General features: G+C 24.2%; 1 protein-coding gene across 2 annotated transcripts in view; it reads right to left on the bottom strand.

The window, feature by feature from the left end:
* Positions 1 to 16969, bottom strand: part of LOC132924203 (trace amine-associated receptor 1) — a 55799-nt gene extending 38830 nt beyond the window's left edge. The window contains exon 1 of one of the 2 annotated variants that reach the window (XM_060988388.1): positions 16888 to 16969. The gene's annotated coding sequence lies outside the window, so the exon portion shown is untranslated. The remainder of the gene's footprint in view (positions 1 to 16887) is intronic. The other variant, XM_060988380.1, reaches the window with a different exon arrangement.
* Between the last annotated feature and the right edge of the window lie 9430 nt (positions 16970 to 26399).

The raw sequence follows: 26399 nt of genomic DNA on the forward strand, positions 1-26399 counted from the left end.
TTATAATATACAACTTTATTCACGAATAAATTTATGAATATTTATTAATATTGGAATTTTATATAGCATCTTATTATACAGTCTTCTGTTTATTGAATAAGAGAAAATCCAATTAATTTATGGAAATTAAATCAATATTAATTTATAATGCTCTCAATTGTTGTTTTTGAAGAAAAATAAAAACATATATATGTGTAGTGCACACGTGTTATTGCATGACCCAGGGGAGGTTCAGAGTCAGCGAAAAATTGTCCCACTGGAATCGCCCAGCAGGGCAGTTCTTTGCGCCCAATAGTGCCCAGTGGACCGTTGACCTTTTTACCCTCTGATACGAATTGTTTAACACGGACATCGACTAATCCGCATTGGTGCAATAATTTGAAAATCGTTTTTTCCGGTTCAAAACGTCCAAAGAACGTGTTGGCATGAAATGAAAATGAAAAAAATAATAGTAACAAAATACTATGTCGGGTAAAAAAATGAAAACTACAAGAGAAAAAGTTCCAGCATGCCGTGGAATTGCATGTTTATTGGTTTTTGTATAAGTTAACAAATATCAAGCAAAGTGATATCGCTATTCAGCATTCTTGTTATACACTGTAGAAACAAAATAAGTTCGGTAGACAATTATTTAATAATCCGTTAGGTATAAGTAAATCAAGTTTCTTAGAAATATTAAACAAGACTTGTTTTCAAACTTTGAATTATTCAACTGCCACTTAAAATTCTGCACCATACATAACTAAAAATATTGAAAGTTGCAATCTAGTTTCTTAAAAGTTTCGTACTATTTTTCAAGATAGTACGAAGTAGATTATTACATGATGTTCTATCAAGTTTGATAAAAAAAAATTAAGTATTATAAATACTTTAACTAAAATAAAAAAAAATATATATATAAAAGTCAACTTTATCAGTTAATGTATTTAAAAAATAAGTATAATTACACATTGTAATATAAAATGTATCTATTTAAAAATAATTGTATAGGTACTGTATTGTAGTCTGAAATACAATAAGTCAATAATAAGTTAAAAAATGTCTATGATATAGCCATATAGGTGTACACTCAGAGGTGGTTTTTAAATGTGTATAAACAATTAATTATGATTGTATAAAACATACGAGTATATAAATAACGTAATGGTTTAATGTAAATTTAATTCATCTTAAATTTATTTATGTAAATAAATACATAGGATTAAAAAAAAATGACGTATGGATAAACACTATAAAAAATGAAACAAAAGTTTAATTTAAGCATAGGTACTTTTTTTTCTTTTTTTTTTTTAAGGCGTGACATATTTTATGATGAGTATTTAGGATTCCATATTATTATATTTAAAGGCACATAATAAAATATATTATATGCTTTAAATTTTTATATTGTACAATAATGAATGTTGAAAACAAATAATATGTATAGAATAATAATGGTCAATATACTTAGTAGATAATAAATATACTTAGGTATATAAGAATTATAAGAAAATCTATAAAGGTAAATATAACTTTTGAAATTTTCAATTGCAAAAATGACAGTTATCTACTTTAGAAATGAAAAGTGTGAATTTATTTATTTAATCAAAGCAGCACATATCACAAAACACTTTTGTATTTTTACTTAATTAATCGATATTATTATTTTCCTTTATTATTTGTTTTGGGTAGAAGTTAATATTAAATACATTAAATTTATATAACACTATAAATTATAAATGATACTTTTATAAACTCGGAGTCTCAAACTAATACTATAATGTGTAATATGATACATAATAATTAGTACTCGTAGTCGAATGGATTATTGACTTTTTATTTTATATAAACGATTATTATTGGATATCGATGCAATGGAATTGTATTTACAGCTCAAAAAGGGGTGAACCTCAATAATTCAAATTTCGTCTTTTCGTTCATTATAACATAAATCGTCGGAAAGCTTTTAAAACCGCAATGACACCAATGTTTGGGGCTTTTAATGGTTTTATGGGCATTGGCAATTGAGTTTGTTGAAAAACAATGCGCAAAGTCGCTTTGCCGTAATATACCAAGAGAAAGTCTTTTTAATCCTAGTTATTGGTTGTTTTGTTTTTAAACAACTTTTTCGTCAATATACACTAGAGGCATTTTGTCATGTGCACCTAAAAATTTGGAGGGTTGAATGATAAAGTTTTGTAGATAGAATTTTAATTGACAACCCTCCCTGTGCACTGAAAAACTCGCACCGATTAAAAAGTTTCGTACACCATATTAACTTCAAGGCAATGTGTAAATGTAAAATTCTAATCTAAATTATTAACCTGAAAATTATAGACTAAAAGACAATAGTTTTAATTACATGAAATATTCACAAAGAAATTTTTAATTGTGTGTGCACTACTGTATCATCTATATACACTATACATCTTTAAAATCACCTGTGAATTATTTTTTGTAGATTTTATATTTATTAAATTATTATGTAAACAATAGACTTTATTGAATAGAGTATAGAGATAATTAAATATAAATAATAATTTATTTTAAAATCATTAATTATATCAGACAGTTTAAGCTAAGATTAAGCATAAAAAATAGTAAAAAATATAATTGTAATCGGAAAAAAATTTTAAGAAAGCAGAAAATAGTGTAAAATACACATTAAAACATATCGAATATTACAATTTCTACTTGTATTAAAACAAATTTAATGTACACAACTCAAATTATAATAATAATTGGTTTTTTCTATAATGTATTGTAGAATAAGTCATAGGTTATGAGTTAAAAGGAAGATACATTATGTTCTATACTTGAAATTTATTTGTTTTGTCTTGTTAGTTTTGCAGTTAACAAGCTTTTTCAATAATAATAAATAGCATGTTAATAGTTTATTGTTATTCCGACATTTTAAAATTTTATCTTTATTATACAAACAATTTTTTTTTTAATACTTTAATTATTCTTAGTTCAAATAGTTTCATCTTTCTATACCATTATTATTAAAATTTAACAACGCGTCCATACCTAGGAAACCTACAGTCAAATAACTCGGAGTCACTCTAAATAAGAAGCAGATAAGGGACATACTTATCAACAAAATTACAACTAGCATACCATCGTCTATCGATGCTATTTCCAATAATAAATAAAAAATCAGCCGTTCATAAGAAATGTTCAATTCTAATATATAAGCAACTACTACATCCATTAATTACTTATGCATGTCCGATCTGAAGAAATTGTTCGGCTACACATATAAAAAAAATTCATAAATTCCCAAATAATGTTTTAAGAATTATTATAAATGATGAACGATGAAGCACAGAACATTTATAATATTTCTCATGTAATGAAAACATACATAAGGACCTCCAAATCAACAAAATTATAGACCATATACGCGTTTAACGTCTTATCGAAAAATTCCAATAAGTCAATACTCAATTCTACAAACTCACTCCGCTATAACCTCCATAATTATACATCCATCACTTCAACGACGTTTAAAACATGCTCGCCCACATGACCTCATTAGAATTACATCGTATTTAATTTTATTGTCTGTTCAAATAATTTGTTTATAATTGTTAGTTAAATCAGTTGTATATACATTATACATTGTTAGTATACTTAATTAGCTTGTTAAAATAGTCACAGATTATATTTTATAATATCTATTGATTTAGATAGCCATAAGTTAGAAAATATTTTTTGATAAATAAAAAAAATAATTAAACAATCTGTATTCAATATTGCATTAATAGAGGACACCATACCCGCATGTGTTGTCTCTGTCTTACTAACGTAACGTAGTACACTATAACAAATTTTCTTTTAACACATTTTGTGATGTTAGTTTTAATATTAGAGTAAATTTATTTATTATCAAATTTAAAGGTAAGAATATTATATAGAAAATTACATATTTTTCTTTTATTGATATTATCATTTTAAAGTGAGTTATGTACATTTTAAAGTTGTAATATTTTACACAGCTAGTAAATTTACTCTAATATTAAAGCTAACATCACAAAATGTATTTTTCTGCAAATGTGTTATGGTGTACGTTAGTAAGACAGAGACAACACATGCTGGTATGGCGTCCTCTTAAGTTACAATAAAAAACGGCACATCATCTTATATATGATATGTTATGGAAGCTAGCGCCTTAAATTGTTTATTAATGTTAGTTTTGATTACAGTTTAGATGGTTTCTAAGCCCGTTTTTTTAGTGTCTTTTATTTGAGTTACGAGGGATAATTTTGGAAGAAACATAAAAGATAAAAAGTAAATTATAAGCTATTTTTTACAAATCAAGTCATTGATTGCATAGAATCAATATTTTTTTTTATATTCTAAAATTGTAATGTTCTTATTTAAAACAAAATGTATACAGTGTCGTGTCACAATTTTTTACAACTAAATATACTAATTATTTGTACAACAGGCCTCAAACTTTTAGCTTATAGTCATGAATTATTGTAATAGAAATATTAGTTATATTCAGATAAAATAATTGCCCATAAACTATATTTATAAGAACGATTATTACGAGTATATAATTATCTATACACTTTGATGATTATCAAGTTTTGTACTTTTGTTATATAATATAATCTTATAGTAACATCCGTCATCTATAAAAAAATTATAAAATTCGTATTTGATTCACTGTATAAATAAATTATAAAAGGCAGACAGGAAACATAGACCGGATCTTGGACACTCGTCTTTCAGCTTCAGCCACTTCAGTGTAAAAACAAGTTATTGATTTAGTTTATTATATATTTATATAAATTCAAGCATTATTAATAAAATTATGTTTTATTCGTCACTTAAATTATTATTTATTCATTTTTTGAGTAAATAAGCAAAACAATGGTAAATAATAAATATTATACGTTGTAGAATTTATGCAAAATCTTCAAAATATAGGTACATAGAAAAATGGAAATCAACCAATGTGCGTACTTAAATTGAAAGATTTACTAAATTTTAAATAATGAATTGTTTTCAACTGGAACCTGTTGTAATTAAATTGGTAGTCTATTTGTATTATAAGTTTAGAAAATGTTAAAAATTAGTATAGAAATAATAACTGCCTACTCAGTAGTTTTTATATAAATTATTGAAACCCTCGATAGCTCATAATATTAAAACTAATTTAATTTACATAGATCTGGATTCTGTAAAAGTTATTCACAAATCGCACAAAATAGAAGAAATAATGTTTGTTATGTGATGTCACTCATTCACTGATGTACACGTTTTTTATACTCGTTACTTTTTTATACGTATCGTATTTAATTATTCAGTATAAATTCACTAAATAATAAATAAAGACAAAATATTAATATTTTTATCAAAGGAACTGCATTATTATGCATTCTTATTTACCTTAAATAAGAACTACAGATGAGTTTTATTTGAACTATTGTATTAGATAATGAAAGAACGTTTAACAAAAATTGATTGGATACACTTTTGCTAGTATATTGTCTTTTGTGATTTTTTTTTTTATGAGTTATCTCGAAAGAACCACAAATTATTAGTCTACATTTAAGAATCGAGACTGATATAATAAGTTATATAGCATTATAGCAATCATCTTCCTTGAAAAACGAGGGGAGATGACATAAACGCAATAAAACAAAATAAGTGTTGCTTTCAAGTAAATGTTGCATGGTTTGGATATTTTATTTATATTTATCAATAAAATATACGTTTTTATGAATTTATTGTTAAGATTCTATTGATTAACTAAGAACCTTAACACAGAGTAAAATTGTGTGTACAAATATTTAAACAATATTGCAGTTTTAAGATTTTGGAACTGTTATTTGAACAGATTTTGTATTTAATATAACACCCATTAGACAACTGCGTTTAAATCAAACCAACTATTTAAATATATTATAATGTAAGGTACGGAATTGTGTATAATGTATAAATACTTAATGAAAATAAATAAAACACAACATATAAAAATAAACAGTTTTAAAATATTAATAATTAAAATAAGGCTTTTAAAAAAAAAGTATGTACAAGAAGGAATAAAAAACTATAATATTAAATATTCCGATTTCTATATTTTATCCTGATATTTATTCTAACGTTTCAAAGAAATTCGGTCAGGAGCTGCCGTAATTTATATTTCATGTTGGCACATTGCCTGAAATATGAGATTCAAAAAAATGATAAAATATAAAAATGTTAACACGATCATCATAACGTTTTCATGTGTAGAATTTTTCACCCAAACTCTATAAAGAGAGGATTAAAAATCTAAAGTTAATAAAGAAAATCAATACATAATTTTGAGTTATCTTTAAAATGTTTTTAATGCAAGAATATTCGTTGAATATTTTTGGCTTTTTTAGAGTTATGAAATATTTTAAAATAATGCAATCACTACATTGCTCATATTATTGTTATTGTTATGTTATATATTATTTAATATGAAAACATAATAGGTACTATTATTAATACGTACTTAAAAATACAATAATAATTTTTCACAAATAGGCAGTATACGTAGTTATAAAACTTGGTTAGTTAACAGCATTTCTTATATTGTAAAAAAATACTTTTGACACTTTTGTTCAAATAGTTTTATTTTATATGTATAAACAATTTTAAAATATAATAAATAATTAATATAATTTGATATAAATTATACAACTCAATAAATTGTTCAAAGTATAAAAATTTATTTTTTATTAAAATTAATTTATAATGTACCTAATAACTATTTTTTAAATTATTTTCTGTTTGCTTTGATAGAAATTATATAACGTATTCATCAACTTTTATTCAAATATTATAATTTAAATATTTATATTGTTTTTGTATAAAAAAAATGATCACAATTATAAGTCATGCTTGTTTGAAAAAAAAACCTTTACTTCAATGGTTACTATTTCGCTTTAAAACTATACTTTTGCAAATGTTCAAATATATTATTAAAATATTTTAATGAATAATAGGATTTAACAAATCAATATTAAATTAACTGAGAGAATAAAAGACTGAATTAAATTATATAATCAAACTTGTAATAGCATGGAATATACTTAAACATTTTAAGTTTAATAAATAAATAAAAAAAAATTGAACTTTGAGAAGTTTTAGAAATATGTATTGTAATATATAATTGGAGATTTTGAACAACAAAAATATTCTCCACATTCTCAGGTTATTATGAAAACAACAAGACGCATTAGATTCGGCATTAATGTGTCTCTACTCTTTAATGACTAGTCTATCCTGATGAGCGAATGTATTAATTTTTTTTTTTGGTTTTTCATTTGAAAATGTATAAAAGTTGTTACGTGTTCAAGTTTTTCGGTTAGTGAATAATAATAATAATTACTATTAATACTATAGTTGAAAGTTCGGCAGGAATAACGTGATAACAGCAATAAATTCAAACATTTTGCAATATCAAATAAAAACAATAATGTTTTGTTTAATTGTATGTAATTTAAGTAAAGTTAAATTTTTCTCTAGCAATTAATGATATTTTAGAATTTTAAAGGAGTAATTAGGGCCCTAACCAATACCTCCGGAGGTATTCTTAAGTTTGTACTAAATACTTGTACAGCATTAACTTAGTGTAATGTAGTGACCTAAACTTTAAATACATTGACTGAAAGGGTATAATATTATTGCATATAGATAGGAGTTATACGACCTTTCCTTTGCACATGATTTATAATTCTATGATAATATGTATATTTAATTTTAAGCATTGTTTCCAAATGTCCATTTATCGAAGGAATATATATACATTAAATATAAGTTTAGAACTATATAAGTTACTCCTCAACTTATATAGTTCTAAACTTTCAATCTCTTATTGAAAGGCATCTTCATTTATTACATAATTTTCAAACAGTTAAATTATGTGTATAGTTAACAATATTAAAGACTACATATTGTGAAAAATTCATAGAAAAAATAATATTTAATAAAGTGGATATTGTTTAAATAATAAAATAACGGTTAAAATCAAAATTTAAAACGGGAAACTATCGGCTTTAAGAATTCGTTAAACCATAATTTCACTATAATGAACTCAATTCATTGTACGTGTAAATTGTTGTGTATGACGTTTCTTGTATTCCCTATTTTAATTTTTTAGTGAGATGAGTATATGACTAGCAAGGACATTTATAATTGATCTTTGGGATATTACTGCAGAAAGCCCTTAGAATCTACAGTATTCGATTGGTTTTATACAATAGTTCCAAGTCTATGTCAATTGTCATTAATTGGAAACATATGACTTAGAGTAATTTTGATTTTGATTGGTTCTTATTGTTTTTAACGTAGTATATGTCTGCAAACAAAATTTTACGAAAACTAATACAGTTTCTTGTATTGAAACAACTTACATTAGACATTTAAACAACAATTAAAATTATTGGGTGTTAAAAAAAATGGAATATCTAAAACATAAGAAATTTTGTTATTTACAAATTTGCGAATGTTTATTGAACTGTATATCGTATAAGAATATACTTATGATGAAACTAAAATTAAATATTATTATGTACATAATCAAAGTTATAAATAATAATATTTTATTAAGTGTATTGTTGATATTATGATATTGCAATATACGAAAGTCGTTTGAATAATAATTTTTTTTCTTGAAAAGTAGGGAAATACAGAGGTCCACTTCGTATATTGGAATATAACATAATATATCTAACCAGACCGACTATAGTAGTTCATAACGAATTATATATTAAGACAAACGAGTTTACAAACATATTATGATTTGTATAAAAACTACTTTTATCAAGGGTGAATGCTGATATCATGGGACTCGACGTTCGGACACATGACACATTACATTGCAAAGAAAACGTCTGTTATATAAAAAAAAAATACGAATGACCATGTGTACGACAAGGAGAAAAATGTTCAAATTTTCCATTTCTATACATATTTACTAGACAGATTTTTCAAATGCATGAAAGCTACTTAGTTATTTGAATATTAAAATAATTCAGATAATTAAAGGAACTTCACTTCTAAAATATCTAATGTTTAATTCATAAACGACCTATTGTTGTTTTAATTTTTATAAACATTGTTGATAAACATCATGATCACACTGTATTAAAATATCGAACGCCTTTTTTTTCTATCGATGATCGAATCATTTTTAAAATCTATTTTGAAATATAAGTATCTATTTAATATTGTATTTTTACAATTAATATAGGTATATGTAACTTTTACTAAGAATGGTAGCCAGTGGGTACCCGTTAATACTTGAATATTTTATTTTACTATTTTTATTTTCACTAAAAACTGCAGTTAGCCGGTTGTCCATTTATGAGCATATTTTGTAATTTTTATTGCATACGGCTTTCAGCATATATTTTTAGGTTTTGGGGATTAGATTATAACGCATGTTTATACGTGTTTAAGTAGTACATGACTATATTATGACATGAACATGGTATTATTTTTATTTTATTTTATTAGTTTTTACTTGATTTCGACAAAAATATGGATAAGTATAAAAATGCATTAATGAATATTGAAACTTTAAACTTTTGAAACTTGTATAAAAATATTTCATGTCTTAATAGGTATATAAACCATTTTGGTGATTTTTCTCGTAAAATATTGAATTTTGAAAAATTACCTCTTTAGATTGTTTGTGCTTTGTATAAGTCTACCGCCAGTGCTCGTTTTTTGAACTTTTGAAAGTACTTATTCTGCTCAGAAAATAAAAATATATATATTATTTGCAGATAGCAACAAATCCAACAATCATTTGTAAGACCGATGTTTTACTTGCCCGGGTCGGTGATTTTAAAATGTTGAAATCGTACGATAAATTTTTCGATTTGTTACTGTACGTTTTTCTATTCTGGTGGTGTATATGTGAACATACATTATAATAACACACAAAAAATATTATATAGAGCAATATTGCTGTCGGTACTAACGATAAAACGCCGGATGACCAGTCAGACGCATAAAGTATAGTGTTTATACGGTTTATTGTTGTTGTGTCAGAGCTTATTATATTATTATATCGTCTGTTCATCAGCCGTTTGAAATACAATAAATACATGTCTGTCACTACAAAGACTGTCTGTTCTTGGACTCGCAATCGTATTATATAATCATTGTTCATACGATTATTACTATTGACCGAAAGTCTACTTGTACATTTAATAATATAAACTACAACTACTACAAGGTTTATGTACACATATACAGTCCCAATAGTCTCACACAGCACACCAGTTGTGAGCATATACCAATAATATACACAAGGCTATAGTCTAATATTCTCTTTGAAGCATAAAGAAGATGGATTATTTATAATATTACAATAACGACCGTCGTACCGTTTATCTACCCGTCCCGTTCGCCGCGATTATTTCGTTTATTGATAAATATACGGGTAAACATAAAATAATATTGTGAAATAGATGTAATAGACGATCATTGAATTAAGATAGGGACTGGATTTTAAGGAGGGTTTAAAGGGATTTTAAGCGACGATTTTTCGTCTTTATCTAACAAAAAATTCAGCATATGAATTTACTCCGAGTTTCATTCTGATATAGGCATACTGATGAGAGATAGCAATTCTAAAAAAACATTTAAAGTTGTAGTCTTCTTGAGATTGACTTTTCTATATTTTTTTATCTTATTCCTCTAAATCTTTAAAAAAGTATATGAAAAGTAAAAATAAAATTGTTATAAAAACATTTTGAAAGAAGTTAAGATTAAAAAAATAAAAACTAGGGAACGTCTATATCTTACGTAGTCGTATAAACCTTATGGTTTTCACTAGATTAATAGGTATGATTGAATGAAAAATTGAAAGCCCGTCAAAATTCCGATGTCATATGTATTATAAATGAAAACGAAAAATCACCACTTCTTATTCACAATTATGTACTCCAAGTCCATTAGATATTTTATTGGCATTTATAAAATTTTTAAATAGTAGAAGAACATAAGGTTAATTGGAATAAAAGTCATTAATAATTATTATTAATAGGTACCTTAGTACCTATATAATGTCTTTCTGTTATATATAAAAGTTTTGTATTTTTTTGTTTCTCAGTCTTTTAAATTTGTCAAGACAAAAAAATAAAAATAATAATTAAAAAAACAATTATCAGTATTGAAATAAAAAAATCATTTTATTCGAGGAATTGGCGAGCGTAATTAGTAGGGATGAATCTCTCTAGTAATGGCATAATATTATCGATATAATATATTATTATTATTATATATCATAGTATTTATTATTTTTTACTTTGGTTGTTTTTAAATAGTATTTTTAGTCTCCGGTATAATAAATGACTGTTCGTCTATAGTAGTATAATTTTGTTGCTAAAGTGTGTATTTTTTTTAAATATAACTATTTTACAACATGATTTATTCTTTATATTATTTTTTAAATTGTTTAACCATTTCAACTGTTCCTAGGTTAGGACAAAATTGAATTTATCTGATTTTTATTTACGAGATAAAACTAAGTGCTAATGTGCTGTTATTGCCTATTATCTTGATCTTATAGCTATAGAAACCTTTTTCGTTATCTCGTCTCGACACCACCAGCAATAACTAATAAGTTTAACTAACACCTCGAGTCTTGGCTTATTTCTGGCTACTGTATATAATATAATCTTATTCATGTTTGCCAACCTATTTGCACATAATTTAATATGAACGTTTGATTACACGCGTCGACTGGCGCGTGAGCCATAAATCGTCGCGAATCGCCAAACATCAACTAGGTTCAGCCATACAGGTACATAATATGACTGTAATGGATATCAACGAACACGGTTGTTTGCACGAACCTTAATACAATACATAATGGTTTACGATTCAAAAAAACTAAAATCTTCTGTTTATTATGTACGTATTTAGATATTATGCGGTTGTCGTGGAATATTTTATTTTATCATTATCGTATATATAGAACGGTTTCTTTTTTGATGTCGGTCTACGATCTGGTCTTACGGATTAAAAGTTTTTTTTTCGCTCACAGTCGTTTGCATTTACGTGCATACGAATTTTTTTATTATATGTTTAAAATAACATCAGTCGTGTTGAATTCTCAAACAATAGCTTTCCATGCAAGTGAGCGTTTATTATTGTAGGTATTATATTTTATGTATTCCTTTGAAATGATAAATATAATACCTATGTAGTCTTAAAATTATACATTATTATTTTTGGTCTATATTTTTCTATTTCCGTGTTCTGAGAAGTTCAGTTGAATACATTTGTTATATATTTTTTTAGATATACCATATGAATATATTTATTATACAACAATATTGAGCGTTAAAAATTTAGAACCAATATTTGGGTAGGTAATTGTCCACCGTAAATACTAATAAGTATATTATGTTGAAAGATAATTGTATTCTAAGTATGTATGTATTCTTTTTAAATGCAATAAACGAATAAAACTATTATTATTATTGTATTATTTAAATACATATTTATCGATATCTACATCAATATATTTCTTATTATTACGATGTATTTAAATGAATTTATTTCTTGGTAGGTATTTAATGTTTGTTTTCTGTACACGTTTACGACTTAATTTAAAATATTATTTTGAATTTGAGAATAAGAAATTAAGAAAAATAATATATCGATTGATTTAAATGTTTGTGCTAAGTAACCTAATTATATGAAACATATTTAAAATTACAAAAAATATAATTTTGTATTTTTATTCGATTAGCACATGACTATTATTATAACCAACAAAAATATAATTTTTATATATTCAACAGTGTTAGTGAAATAATTAATTTTTCGTTGTTAATTATGAATTTATAAGTTATTATATGAACTTATATTATGTAAAAAATTAAAAAATTATATTTTGAAAATGTTTCAGCGTTGTTCGTAAATGTAAAATAAAATGTTAGTTAACTATACATATGACTATATGAGTATACCGAATAAATCCATTTTATTATATTTACTGTGTGTTGTTACACATTATAAAAATGCAAAGCATTATTATTTATTATATTTACCTTTTTTTTTATATATATTTATATATTACTGATTTTGAACAAAAATATACATAGTTATATGAATATATATATATATATATATATATTTATGTTGTAACTTGATAAACTTAAAAACTAATTTAAACGATTACATATTTTTTTAATTAAATTAGTATTAGGATACTCTGTTAGATAAAAATGATTTTTTGGTATACATATAAATAGTCGAATAGGTATATAAATCACACATAGATAGGTACTATTAATATGCCGGCTGTCAAGGGGCTTATATGCCAACGGTCGGTCGCCCGGGTCAGATAGCAGGTAAATATTGTGATTCGCCAGTTGCCATGGTAGAGTTTTATCAATTGCTCTGTGCAGCATTACCTATACCAATATCCAATATGTTATTATTTTTCAGATAATTCGTAAGATGTCTGTTATTATTTACTAAATTTACTAAAATATTATTTAAAATAAATGAAATAAAATTATATTTTAAAGAAGAAATATTGGTCATTAAAAATGGGATTAAAATATTTTTTTAGCCTAAAAATTATTGAAAAATAGTAGATAACTAAAAAATCAGGGAAGTTAATTTAATGTAGTATATTTTGAATATACGCAATGCCAGGTCACTATAATGAATATTTTAAATTTGAATTGAATTACGTTAAACGGTTCTTAGCAGAGACGTGTCTGGCCGCTATATTTCTAAGAATATTTTATAATTCATATTTTTATTACTATTAGTAATACAATATGTTGAACATTTGCTCAATATGCCAATATATAATCGCATTTAATGTGCTATAATACCTATCATAATATTATACTGATTATATGAATAACTGATAAACTAATAAGTATAGCAAAAATGTACATTAGAACGGTCAAATAAGATTCGCATAGTAGGTATAAATAGTTTAAAATTAGTCTAAATATTTTAATGTTTGCTCTGTGTACAGACTATATAGTAAACAATAAAATTTGTAGTAATGAATTTAAGTCTCTGAAATTAATATTTTTGAATTACAACATATTAATAGCTAATATCATTATTTTTCGTTAAATTATTGAATTGCATAATTGAACTTTAGACGTTTTTAAAGAATATGTTGCATATCTATTTTTAATATTTTAAATAATTTTTATTACAACTATCGTATTAAATTTCTAATTTTTTTGACTGAAGATTAATTTATGATTTTCGATGAATCTATTTTAAAAACTAAGGAAAATTTTAAAATGTCTATAAATTGCTTTAAAAAATCAAAACTGTAAAATGCGTAATAAATAGTTCATAAATATTTTAAGTATCTATACGTTATTTGATTTTTCAAATAACAAAAAAATAAAAAAATCAATTTCGTAAAAATTAGTATTGTTTAAATACCGTCACTTTATTTTTAGTTTTTTTATCGATTGTCCAGAATAGTAAGTGTAATTGACTCCGAAATAACAAACTAGACAATTCGTTGATAGAAATTAGCCTCAATATTGAAGTATTTTTTTGGTATAAAAAGTGTCTTCGTTAAAAAAAAAAAGGCGAGCAAGTGAGTACCACTTGGTTGTATTTTAGGTATCAAGTAGGTCACTATAATAGGTGTTTTAAATTTCTATTCAATGTTATATCATTGAACACGAAAAATGATAGCTAAGCGAAGACGATCTGTTGACCGTCAGCCTATATAATATTTCTTGATATGTTTTTTGATATAACTTTTAAAGTAATTTATTTTACTTTACTTATTACGTTAGATTAGCTCTGTTCGGAATCTAAAATAAACGCACAATCACGTCATCATTGTTAAACCAATAATACATTCGTCGACCTGCTCAGAATCTAAAATCAAATTGAAAAGAAATACATAAAATACCTACGTTAACTTAAGTAATAGAATTTAACTCTTTTTTATCATCGTTATTTTCGTGGTTTTTAAATAAAAAGAGTAATTTGTAAGTTTTTATAAATTAAGGTAAAATGGTTGACAGATACATAAAAAATGAAGGATTGTCGAATTCGTATAAAACCAAACATTATCATTTACTAACCCATTTTCTGTAATATTACTTTTCGACAAACGCTTTTAACATTGTTTAGGATTTATTTTCTGTGGTGTTTAGGGATTGTAAAACGTCTTTGTCTATTCGAATTCACCGAATCCTTTGTATCATCTGTTTGGGTCATCGCGTAAAGGAAGAAAATGCCTAGAGATTTGTGCATTATCCCATGATCCAAAGTTACTTGTTTGCGATTGTGATCATGTTTCTTTGTTACAATAAAGCTATTTATATATTATTCATCATGACATTTTAATTTAACGTATCCCCAGTGAGTTAATTGAAGGTTAAGTATAGGTATTATAGAAGAGTGGATAGGTAGTGATGCGTTTTCAACTAACGATTCACATGACTATGTACCTACATTGTACATTTGTAAATACCTGTCATACCTACTTGAATGAATAGTTTATATTTCAATTATAATTTATATCAGCGGTTCTCAATTTTTTTTTTTTTATGTACCACTTAAGTAAAATACTACAACTACAGTATAACAGCCCTCCGCGTACCACCATGTAGTATTTTGCGTACAACAGTTTGAGAACTGTTGATTTAGATTGTTTTCTACCTACATCGATATTTTTAACTTCAGATGATTGAGTATTATAATATTACCCAAAGCATATAATTTTCAAAAAAAATGTGTACCTACTAATTATTTATTATTGTTTAAAAAAAAAATGCTTATTATTGATGGTACTCGTAGTTTTTCCCGAAAGAACCTAATCGAAAAATTCGTACAATATTGATTATGATTTAAATAAATTTTATTGATTAAAATTATTTGAAAAAAAAAATATATTACTTTATTATAATTATATCAGGTAAATTTTTGGCGACTGGGCTGTCAGAAAAAAACATACCTTTTTTATTTTGGCGCAAATGGGCGATGCCTTATTTAAATACCGATGTAAAACCTAGTTTTCAAAAAATGGTTTTAAATAAGAAAATAATATTAAATCACTAATTAATAATAAAATTAATACATTTTACACAATAAAATTCAATTGGAAGGAAAAAATATAAAAAGAACTATAGAATTGTTACTTCGAAAATTGTAATATTATAGGCGTAGGGTCTACAACAGAAATTATATTATGCTGTTGGTTTATTTACATTATTACAATCTGTTTTTTAATTTTTTTTAAATAATATTTAAATTGGCAACTAACTTAAGGATAATCAAAACTATGACATATTAAAATTACTACTATATTTCAAGACTTTCGTAATGAAGCAATATTATATGATAATATATTTTTAATACGTAAGTAATAGTGTTTCAGCCTTCAAAGATATTAAGTGGTTTGATTTTTTACTAAGTTTTATATATTTTGTTTTTTTATTAAATAATTTAGGTAACAATTTATTGGGGCATTTTAGTAGTAGATTTTATATTAATTTAGTTTATTATAGAAAATAGAATATACTAGAATTATATTTTTATACGCATTAAATAAATTAAATACTTAATTTAAAACACACATGTATATAACAATATCATTAAAAAAGATATCTAGTGACAATAATTGTAAAAAGAAAAATGTTCAATAAAAGCGTTAATTAACATTATTGCAATTTCTCTAAATTTGTTTGTAAGCTTTTAACGTATTATTATTTAATAATCACATAAAATAAATTATTAAATGCATAGCTATATAGAAATTAAAATATTTTTTAATTTTATTATATTGCGTGCTTGATTCATATTTGAACATTTTTAAACTAAATGGGAAAAATTATGATGTGTATGAGATAATTTTAAACATTAAAATTAAATTAAATAATATATAATACTTACAAATGGTTTACGATGTTCGTCTATTATTACTTCGGTTAAAGGTTGGCCGTAAGTTCGCGGAGCCGAAGTCGAGAACGCACTGTCCGTTACGCGACTTGAAACGCCGATTCCGTACCACAAAAAGACAGAAGCGCAAGCGTTCACTATATATGCTGTGCAAAAGCAAATTTACGAGCGAAGATTATTATACAGACGACGAATGCGTTCACGGTAAAAATATTACACATATTTATTTTCAGTTATAAGAGGCTCAGAGTTTTCCGACATTGAATTCGATCGATGATCGTGATACACAAACAAATATATTATACATTATTATTATTAGGTTTTAAACAATAAAAATGTACCTAGGTACCTAAGTATAATACGCCATTATAATTTTCTAAAATCCAAGAACTCACAAAATTATTTTTAAATATTAATTTTAAAATGTATAATATTGTATAATGATATGTATGTACAGCAGGATTTATACTAGAATACGAAATAACATATTAAATAGAAGTATGAACATGTTAACACGAAATAATTACTATAACGTAATAAAAGTGTATTATAATATTTTAGAATATTGTATGTATTTATATAATTTAAAACAAGTTTTTTTTAAAGGATATTAGAAGGTTTTTTTTACTAAAGTCTAAATGATGATATCCTTTAATAAAATGAATGATTAAAATATTTTTTTTTTTTTTTTTAAACGACACGTTAATATTATTATATTATTTATAAAATATGAAAAATATAATGTATAAAATATTAAATGGTAGTTACAAGTAACTAATATGATAACTATTTACTTATGTTTTTTTAATAAAATTATTAAAATTTACATAAATTCAAAATAAAAAGTCTTTATCTAAATAAAAAAGGAAAAGGCCGTGGTATTTTCATCTTTAAAAATATTTAAAAATATTAATTACAGCTAATTTACATAAACGATTTACAAAAGATAACACATGGTAAGTTAAAACATATCTAATAAATTGGTCTTTAGGGAATAAAATTGTTTCGTATTTATTTATAATTATTTTTTTACTTATTTAGGTCACTAGAAATTACAAATTAAAATAACGTCGTGTCTTATACCATCATTTTCTATAACAGTTTAACTCATACAATTTGATTAATAAAAAAAATACTGTTTATAATACTATATAGTAAAAATTAAAAATATGTCTTGAACAATTAATAATATTATATTATTATCAATAATTAAAATGCTTTATACCCATCGTTACACGTTCAACAAATACTATATATTCTGAAGTTTGAAGTGGATTTATCATATCAAAATAGAAAAAATTCTTGTTTAATATCTAAAAAGTAACGAGGAATTAATTAATTAAATATATTTTTCCAGGGACAAATAATTATTTTGTTATGAAACGTATGTTTTTAATATATGACTTAAATTTTAATCATTTTTACATTCTATCATAGCAACATTTAACAGTCATTTTTTATAGAAACATATAAATATGATAAATTGATAAATCATAACTTTATCGTTGAAATGTTGTGAGCAAGATGAGAGCATTTTTTAATTAATGTTTCATAATATATAACATCAATTTGACATATTTTAAACTTATCTCGAGTACTGACTCTTTTTAAATTATTCATTTAAAATATCATGCTAATATACTTACAATTATTTACGTTTAAAGCGTTTAGGAAGGAATTCTCAGATAACACAGAGGTCCACATTTGGAAAGTGAACTAAAAGATTTTGATGATTAAGTACATTTTTGTTAATCCTTTATGAAGATGTTTTGAGCAAAACATAGAAAAATACAATTTTTCATCTGCAGTTTTTGAGGTCTACTGTTAAGTGAATCAATAATACATGGTTAGGCCTGGACAAGGAAAATCAAATGATAATTTACCATTTTATTATAATTAGATGTGTACTTATGTCCAAAATGGTTAAAATTATAGAATCGTCTTTTGAATGTGATGAGATATATGTAATTCATTCTAAATTAATTATAATAACACGCTCCAAAACCTACTTTAAAGTTTAAATAGAGGCTTTCAAATTGTCGCCCGCTTAATATTTTCTTATTTAAATGGTTTAAGGTAATAAACATAATGTATTAAATTCATATTCTAAACTTTATATCCTCGTATATTATATATTTTGTAGCAATATTTATTTTTTGATAATTTTTATTTATCCATGTATTAACTTGCATTTTATTTTATTTAACCATAACAATAATTGTTAAAATCCAAAAATAAAATTCAAAGTAAATATATAAATATATATAAATAAATTTAATAAAAATTATTAAAATATTTCTATTTTTTAAAAAAAATATCGATTTTAATATACTCATTACCCAATATAAGCAATGAAATTAAAATATATACCAATAAAAATAAGTTACTATATTTAGTATTAGAATTCATTAAATTAAAAACACATTATTTTAAATACTTATAAAATAATAATAATATTAATATATTATGATTTTATGATTTATACTCATTTATTTTTTGTTGATTTCAATTATTCAAAAGTATATTCAAATGTGTATAAGAAAGTATTACTCATTTCTTCATTAGTTTTGTTTTTTGTGTTGATCTCTTAAAGCTTAATATATTTATATATTTTATTGCGCATACGTCAAAATACGTTTCTACAGAAAAAATTAATTATTTGATACACACCTAGGATGAAAATATAATATTATTTTATAATCCAGCGATAAATATAGAACAGCACAAAAAAAGCTGTATAAAGTAATTTATATTTTTATCCATATGCGAGTTGTGGTTTTTTATTACTATTTTTTTTTTTGACAAAAAAAGTAAAATGATAAATTCTTTTAAATTCTGAGTGGAGCAATGTATTATTTTTTTTTTTATGTTTGGACACTGATTAAATAAATTACTCTTATTTTTCACAATCCGTTTAGCTTTAGCATATTGTGAAATTTGTTTAGTTTTAAGAAAATTGTTCAAGTGCTGGATAATATAAAATATTAATTTTGTTACGTCTAGTCGTTTACATTTATGTATTTATTATAAATAATATATTGATACATACACAATGTTGATGTATATTATAAATTTATAGGTACTTAAAGTTTTAATATCATTTAACTTTTTTTTTAATAGTTTAAAATATTCACACTTTAATTTTTTAAGTAACATTTATTTTATAATAGATCACGTTATAATAAGACCTAGTTTGATCTTTCTTTTTCTATAGCAAAGTGTTCGCAGTCATTTTTTATATATATACAACAACATAATTGAAAAAAACTTTAATATATTATTCTTCACTTAGAAGCTAAAATGTATATTATAAAATAATCTATACATTATAATTTTAATTTGTCTTTGTTCATGTTTCCAAAAAAGTTTGAGTTTGTACTAATAATAGTACTATACATAAGCATACCGTACATGAAGATTTGAGTCATAACCAAGAGTATGTGAGGTTTATGTGCACCACCTGCTGGAATAGTATGAATAATAATGAATATATTAACCTATAGTATGTCCCGATCAAAATTGCGACCAATTCAATAATTTAACAATTATTCATAGGTGTACCTATGATTAAAGTTTGGTCAACTAAAATCATCCATTTTAAATGTAAAATGTTATTATTAATAGTTTAAAATAATTTCAGGTTTATTTTAATGCTTATTCATATATTTAGACAGCTTTGTATAACGATTTTTTGTATTTAAGCTGTCTATAATTATAAGTTTACAACTGTGACAAAATCTTTGCTTTCATAAGTGTACCACATAATAATATTAAACATTTTATTATTAAGATTTTAATAAAGTACCCGTATAAAATATTATAAAACTAAAGCACCTTGGTACTTATTTTGATATTATTTTAAATTGATATTGTTTACTTTTTTTCTGACAACTCTATTTATTAGTTTTTAATATTTTTGCACCAAATTATCGTTTATTATATTATATTTTTGAATTAAAATTAAACTTTATGATAAAATAATTATCATACTTTATAAAGAATTTAATAATATCTTAAGTATTATTTAATAGTCTATATATTAATCTTAATTTATAATAATTTATAATTTATTCAATTCTATTTAAGTACTATCCTATAATACTTCATCATTTAGCTATGCATGGGTGTGTTGTATGTATGTTATGTTTTTAAATGTTATAATTAACTATACTTAATTTATTATTTAGTATAAAATATTTAATCACCAATAAGATCGATATTATGATATTGTTTAGTTAAAAATAGTAATAAAAATGTATGTTAAAAAATATCTCATGAGGTAAACACGATTCAACATAATTCATATAATATAATCTTTTAAATATTATAACTGTTTTGTGACAGCCAATGGCCAAAATCATAATAAACAAAATATAATTATGGTAATTTCCAATTGAAAAATAATATTATTCTGAAGGAAATATTTACTTGGTAATAGGTACGTACCACAATCCACCCCGATATTAAATTACCTAAACATTTATGCAATCATTGTCAATAGAATTCTCATCTTTTCAACTACTCGTATTTTTTAATGCCAATATATTTTCAATCAGAATTCTGTTAAAAAAAATAAACTTATAGTGTCGTCACAAACCGCTAATTCAACGATAATCGTATATCATTAAAAAGTAGCAATTACCAATATACAATATACATGATATAATATAAATATAATGGTAATATTATATTAAAATAAATACAAAAAAAAAAAATAAATATAAATTAAAGGAATCCTTAAGTAAATTTAATTAGGGGGAAAGACGATTCTCAACGCTTATCAAAAATAGATTTTATCATAGTTCCTAGCAATGCAGTGAACTCTAACACTAGAATGTTTATACTAATCCATAGGCAGATTAAACATATTGGTTTGAAACGGTGGCGTGGTGTGTTCTACACACAACGGCGTAAGAAATAACTAAGAAAAATATATTAAAAAGTAAATATATTCCTTTAATGAACCTTATTCGTTGACATCATAAATAGTTTATTTATACAAAAAAGTAGTTCGTCTAATATATTTAAGCATATTAAATCTGTTATATTTACAGTTTTAATAAAATAAGTAAATCGTTCAAATTGTGAAAAGTTTATTTTAACCTAACGACTTACTTAACTTACAGTAATATTTAGCAAATGTATTTTGTTAAAATATTTTTATATATCTCACTATTAAAGATTGTTCATTAGTTTTTTCATAAGACGTGCCCATGAGGAAATACCTTTACACTTTATATTATTACATCAAAGATATAGGTATCCATAAAAAGCATTTCATTACTTTTACAATATTTTTTAAAAATATAATTTAATAATTTCAATAAAAGTTCAATAATTAATAATACTTGTAAGTTATCATACTATGAATAGTTTTCATTCATACAATCATTTTTTTTATGATTTGCTATAATGATAAATAATAACTTTTTTTGCAATGTTAAGTAATTTTCTAGATTATTAAATAGAACTTGAATAATATACCAAGTACCTATATCTTCATATTTTTGAAATAAATAATAATTAAAAATCAACCTAAATTTATAATACTAAACATGTATATAAATTAAATATAATAATATAGTGCATATATTAATATAAATTGCATTATTTATATTCAATATACATATACAATTAATAAATTATAAACGCTTCCTTCACTTAGAATCATTTTCCGGTTTGATTTATCATTGAATTAAATCAAGTTTAATACATTATTTTACAGTGGTCAATACACTTGAAAACTTATTATACAGTATACAGTCGTGTGAGTTCCCCTGTTTTTTTTTTTTTTTTAAATACATTTGAGTTCATGCAATCATTGGTCAACAACGGTTTGCTAACAATTTGACCACCTAAAGGTAAAATAAAAAGTTGTCAACAATAGTGTACTATAGGAACCTTTTTTAAAGTAACAAAAAAGTAATTTAATCGTTTATTTTTTATTTTTTTTTATTAATAACCTTAAAAGTAGTAACACTAAATTTTTATTTAAGTAGGTAGTGTAGATGAGGTAGCGACGCAGCAGCATGCTACAAAAATAAATGTACTTTTCATACAATTGCATAGTATAATATTATAATATTATATTAATACGCAGGTACCCATATCTCGAAGAAATAAGAATTTCCGTATGCAACTATGAAACGAAATCATTAAGTTTTTGGTGAATATAATAATAATCTATGTATAGTGCCACCCTAATGTATACTGATATGTTATGAAACTTTTGACTTAAACTACATTGAAAATGGTGAATTCATTATATATGAGTTCCGTTATGGTATTTAGTACAAAAGCTTACTGTAATTCAACGAAAATGTAATCAATTCGTATCTAGGTCCTAGAGAAACTTAATTAATTTATAGCCATATGCCAGATAATATGCGCTTCTACCTATTACTTGTGTTTACTGATTAGTTTGCAGATTATAATATGTCAATTTTGAGTAATTTAAAAAATGATTTAAAGCGTACCACCACCGTGTCAACGTTCTGTATTTACGTTATATGCAAACATTAAAGTGTACATTTTTTTTTATAGCGTACACATTCTTTGTGCATGAAAAATGTACACATATAAACAAATTGTATTTCCATGGCTATATTTTAGATCTGGGTCAAAAATCGTCGAGAAACGCCTGAGTGATCAGGTTTTAATCCGAAATTTGAATAATTTAGTATTATCATAAAGTAGTTATTAAAATTGTAGATCTTGTATTTTGGTACAGTTGACCCTAACCCCAAAAAAATATATATGCGTCCGACTAATTGTAACAATTTTGATTCAATAACAATAGATTTTTTATGTATTATTTTATCGTGATTTTTTAATATTTTCAAATGAGAGAAATACTTGTTATACTATTTGGGCATTGTTTTCTATGATATGAAAATATAAATAGTTTTAACTTAAATTACCAATTACCAATCAAACATTTAATAAATAAATTATAAAAAATTATAATTAATAAATTTGTCAGTTGTTAATGTATTTTTTAGATGTTTAACAGACTCTTAACGAGTTGAATATAACAGCTATATAAGAATACTAGGAAAACGCATATATTTACAGGTATTATACCTACCTACTTTTATTCAATTTTATGCGTAGTTACTGTATTCTATAAACTTTTACAACACAATGTCTACGATTCATTTTATTGGAAATAAGTTTTTAGGAGATTTATTTAAAGGAAAAATGAACATTTACTTGCTTCTTTGATAACGTTTCTAAATCAGTTATAAAGTTTTGCATTACTATATAAGTTAGGTATATTGAATTGTACTAGATACTAAATAACCATTTGGTTTAAAAAAAAAAATCTCTATAAGTACTTCAACGTTCCCTTGTAAAATATAAATTAATTATTTTGTAATTAAATCATAAAATATTTATACCCTCTTAATTTTATTGAAATTTTTAAAAAGATATTTGGGATGGTTTAAATTGATTGACATTCATGATCATCAATGGAGAAACTAAATTGTTACAAAATATTTATTTTATTTTTTTTGTTAGAAAAATAGAAACAAATGGCATATTTTAAAAGGTGTGGGTACTTACCTTATATAATGTACATAGAACATCTTCATTACAGCGAACCTCATATTTTATATTTATTATTATTCTATAAATTAGTAGTGCTGTCTATAATGTGTTTAAAAAAACTAATTTTAAAATAATAATTTACAATTTTAGCCTCGAGGTAAATAATAATAAAATAAAACTATTGTTGGTAAATATTATACGAATATTATATTTAATAATTCATTTTAATGACATAATATTAAGCGCATACGTGGATAAATTTAGAATTTTGGTGTTAATGGTTTGAAAAAAAAAATGAATATTAGATAAAAATGAATTTTCTGCTGATTTATTAAGTAAAATATCGCTTGAGAACGGCACCTATAGAGGTATTTACAGTATAATATATGGCAAAATATTGGTGAATGGTGACGGACCATTTTACGTTATAGAACTGAACACTCAAGTACCTATATGGGTATTCCACATTCTAAAATCTATATTCAATAGACATACCCAGTTAATACTTTGAAACCTAAAAATTAAAAAAATACTTTTATGTAAAAAGGAAGGACGTCAAATAAAGTAAATTAAGGCATCATATTATAATATACATTAGGATTTAAGAAAGCTTTATATCGCCCAAGTCCGTGCTTCATATACGTACGTATGAGTGCGTCCCAGTTGACTGCATATTGAAGAATGATTATTATATTGGCCATATAGGGTCTATATACTGCCGAGAAGATATTTTTTATTAATATCTTTACATATATTATATTCTTTTTTAATTCATATTCATGAAAGCTTCAAATCGTACTTTTTCATCTTATTAAGAAATATGTACATTAATAATATGTACAAATCTATATTTTTATAAAGCTCGCCGACTTGACTCGGCTAAACGATTTGGGTTGTATGAATGAGTGTTGTAGAATGGTCCGTAATAATTTTTTAACTTACACGGTGTTTATAGTCAATGGGAATATAATACTTCCTGTTTGACATTAATGTTGGTATACTCTATGCACTATACAAATTATCGTACTAGGTCGTCTCGCGTTATTATCTTTAGTTTATCGCGTATATTACTAGTTTTTCATTGTCTTTCTTCTTGCTTAGCGTGTAGCTATGACCGTCGACCGTATATATTTTGGGTCAACATATAAATCATAGTTTTATATATGACGATATAGATGTAATTTTGTAATATTTTCGATGTTTTCTATTAAAACGTCGATGTATTGACTTGGATAATCTTATATATATAGGTGATACGGGTGATACTAAATAAGTTATAAAAACATAGAAAATTATTAATCATTTTTACATTATCGTTAAATGCTTTAGATTTGAAGCCTTTAGGTAACTTTAAATTCACTATATTCTATCGAAAAAAAATCATGATAAAAACAACGGTCCTCAGACGTCAGACTATTTCACCTACAATGATCTAACTTAATTCTTATCAATCGTAATCATATTAACAACTACTAGTACATAACCACTCGTAATATTAATCATATATATATATATATATATATGTATTTCATTATATTACATTTTATTGTATTATGTTATAACTTAATAACTTAAAATAAAATTCCATTTAAACTGAACTTAAATACTGTACTTAATACATTTCATTATAAAATATTGTATATAATTAAAAGTTTTATTTAAAATTATATAAATCAAGACATGTTTTCAATTTGAATACTACAATGAACAGAAAAAAACTGCAAAATACTGTTTAATGTGTGCGAGGGTGGCTTGGAGGTTTCAGGACAGTGCTACCCACCCGATTTATGTAAATTTTGATATTTTCAAAAATTCGATTATGTTGTCCATAGCGTAGCAATGTTATGCGTTCCACTTTTATTTGCATAATCTGCTGAAATGTATACTCGCCTGCAGTGCGTAAAATGAAAACAATAATTTCTCGATAGTGTGGGTATTCGTTATTGTTTATTTTG

This window comes from Rhopalosiphum padi, chromosome 1, assembly GCF_020882245.1.
Source record: "Rhopalosiphum padi isolate XX-2018 chromosome 1, ASM2088224v1, whole genome shotgun sequence".
Taxonomy (NCBI): Eukaryota; Metazoa; Arthropoda; class Insecta; order Hemiptera; family Aphididae; genus Rhopalosiphum; species Rhopalosiphum padi.